Below are 3,278 nucleotides of genomic sequence, written 5' to 3'. Positions count from 1 at the left end.
TGCAACCTAATTTGGGGGTCTGACATAAAAAATATAACAATCTCGTGGCAAACGTTCCACAAAAACTAATGAAGGAATGACCTCCATATTCTTCCCTCTTGTCAATATTGTACCGTTTACGACCGACTGCAAATGTATAGAGAAAATGGAGGAAACACTAGTTGCTATTTATTCAAAGCCAAGAAGTTGGCCAATGTAATGATACCCTAATTGTGTCACTTAAAAATAAATTATAACAGTACCGTCACCAAATATGTTTCTCAATACTTATATCCGCCAGAGAAGAAGAGATTTGCAATTTTGATTTCAATTTTCATTTTGGATTATTTAATATTTCGAATATTTCCATTTTATTGCCTTGTTCTTGCCTGCAAGTGTCATGATTTTTAGAGTTTCTTCACCTGTTTGAGAAGATTGAACATGCATTGATAAAAAATATGATTTATTGAACCAAAGTCCATCTCGTTTTATAAAGTTAAAAGGGAATGGCAATCTACGAGATACACATAACTCAAACTCTGCTGGTTGAACAGCATCGACAACGTCCCTTTGCTCAATGAGTGTGTGCTCTATCAACTGAGCTATCGATCCAACGCCCTTCGTAAAAATGATGACAACGTTGATAATTATTCAGTAAAACAATAGATCAATATTATATATTTATATATTATATATATATATATTTATATATATATATATATATATGTAATAAACAATATTATTAGGTATTTCGTGACAGATGAAGAAGGGAATTCATTTTTTTTTTGTGTGTGAGGAAAGACAGACATCCAAGGTTTATACTTATTATTAAATCGAGCTGATTGAATTACCATTCAGAATACTGAGTGATGTGAGTGGAATTTACACAAGTCACGTTCGGTTCAATATTTGTAAATTTTGTATGTTTTACTATAACTTTACTAACGCCTTTATTTCTCAATTAAATGTATTTTTATTTATTAAATTTTGCTTGAATTAGATTTATGTAAATGTGACTTTAATTTTAAGAATTATTGGTTGATGGTTTAAAGATAGAACCGTTTGAAAAATGTCTCATTCTTGTTATCATCTGATATATATATATATATATATTATATATATATATATATATTATATATATATATATATATATATATATTATTGATGGATGTCCTGTAGTTCTGACAGTGCTCTATAAATTCACAATTCAGAGCATTATACAATTAATGAGTAAAACCTACTCACCTTTCGTCCATCCATACGGCCGTTTCGATACCGAGGGCTCTCGTCACCCTTTAGTGGGTTTTGTGTTACTTTTATGGGGAGTATATATATATTTATATAATATTACGCTTTAGATATATTACATTTTGCCAATAACATTCAATAATCACACAAGATATATAATCATACTATTTTAATCAATGTCGGGAATAAAACAAAGAGGCTAATAAGAAATGCTGCAAGATCATAAATACATTGATACTCGGTAAAGAATTTTAAAACAATTTTAAAGGCTTTTGGAATATGCAAAAAGAGTACGGGCGCCATTCCGCTGCCAATATACACCGGCGGCCATAACGTGTTTATCTGAATGAAATGCTGCCTCCATGACATCACTCTGATTGTCTCTAGTTTTCTCTTCTCGGCGGTTATAATGAACAATTGAAAAATAACCCAGTCTGGAGACAGCGATTCTTTTTATTGTAAGAAGATTTCATTATTTAGTTATTTATAGTGTGGGTACTTGAGAATATATCTGCCTGCTCACAGTAATAAAAGTGTCTAGATAAAACCTTTGTTGCTTGAATTGCTTTAGATCTTCATTTCAGAAATGAGTGGACAGGCAGTTATGTTGAAAACAACAAGAGATGAAGGGAGTATAAAATTCCCAGATGGCAATATAGAATAACAGGTTTACGGCGATGAGGGCTCGAACCCACGACCTTACTGTTATGACAACTTGGCATGGCCACGAGAGTGGAAATCTGCAATCGGCGTTAAACCCCCCCCCTCCCCCAACTCCAATAATAATGTGGTTTCAAGCTCAAGCCTATATTGAGCCACTCCCCCGACTTCTCGAGGTCATGGATTCAACACACGAGCAGAGCGAAGTTTGTTAGCCAGCAGTTAAGTTTAAAACTATTTTATTTTCAAAACAAACATATAGACATGATTGAGACATTGAGTTAGTTTCGATATTGATTGATGACAGTGACTGGAACGACAGGGTGGTTGCCATAAACAGAACTTAGATTGCTTGTATCCGCGGCCATTTATGTTAACTGTATGTGCCCAAAGTGCTTTACAAAGAATCACAAGTCCGCCCGCTACATGATGCACCCTAAGAGAGGAGAGAGGAGAGAGAGAGAGAGAGAGAGGTGAGAGAGAGAGAGAGAGAGAGAGAGAGAGTTGAAATATCAACGCGCAGCTCGCAACTAAAATGCAATGCCACCATACTTTATTGAGATTCTCTCTCTCTCTCTCTCTTCTCTCTCTCTCTCTCTTCTCTCTCTCTCTCCTTCCTCTCTCTCTCTGTCTATATTATATATATATAATATTATATATATATATATATAAATATATATTATATATATATTTTATTCATTAAAAGGTGTAGCTCATCGAATTGCTATTTTCATTGTGATCATATTCGACAAATCAATTTCTTCTGGAGAGCTACCATGTTAATGGAAAGTAGCAATTGTTACAGTAATTTTCATAAATTTTGTGATGGATGCAAGTATAGATCAATTAGCTTGACAGTTAAAATGACCACCCCCCCCAAATCCGGCTTTTATCTTTGTTGTTACAATTATATTCAATATGAGGAAGAACAATACATTATTTTAAATATTATTGTTTTCTGATCATTTGACCGGTTCTAGACGACCGAAATTTATTTATCTATTCATTTATTCAGTTATTTATTTAGTCTTTATTATTGTTATTATTTATTCATTTATTCAGTTATTTATTTATTTATTTTTTCATAGTTTTAACTAAAAATTTTAAATTTGAACAGAGGGGCGAGGCGAAGAATAGAGGATGCGCTTGATGTGAATAGATTTTTTGAGCTCTGATATTTGGGCAATTTGAACCCTTTGACTGTTTGTACTTTGTTTGTTTGAGAGTCGTTCCATTACAACAATGGGATCTAAAATTTGGGTAATAAGATGAAATAATTTCACGTGGTTAACTCCGTTTTATTTTTAAATATAAATGACAATCGGTGAGTGGAACTGGTTAAGTAAGAAACGATTGAACAATGAATTGTATTAAAATCTTTCCACACAGAC

The 3,278-nt window shown here is 32.9% G+C and overlaps 1 long non-coding RNA gene across 1 annotated transcript; it reads right to left on the bottom strand.

Moving 5' to 3' along the window:
* Positions 1 to 316: 316 nt before the first annotated feature.
* Positions 317 to 1,290, bottom strand: LOC144956538 (uncharacterized). The gene is made up of 2 exons (XR_013641967.1): positions 1,225 to 1,290; positions 317 to 401 (listed from the first exon to the last, which is right to left on the bottom strand). It is a non-coding gene; the product is annotated as an uncharacterized LOC144956538 (long non-coding RNA).
* Between the last annotated feature and the right edge of the window lie 1,988 nt (positions 1,291 to 3,278).

Source organism: Berghia stephanieae, chromosome 11 (genome assembly GCF_034508935.2).
Source record: "Berghia stephanieae isolate SIO BIC M18660-M18661 chromosome 11, UCSD_Bste_1.3, whole genome shotgun sequence".
NCBI classification, from domain to species: Eukaryota; Metazoa; Mollusca; class Gastropoda; order Nudibranchia; family Aeolidiidae; genus Berghia; species Berghia stephanieae.
This window is presented reverse-complemented; position numbering and strand designations above follow the sequence as displayed.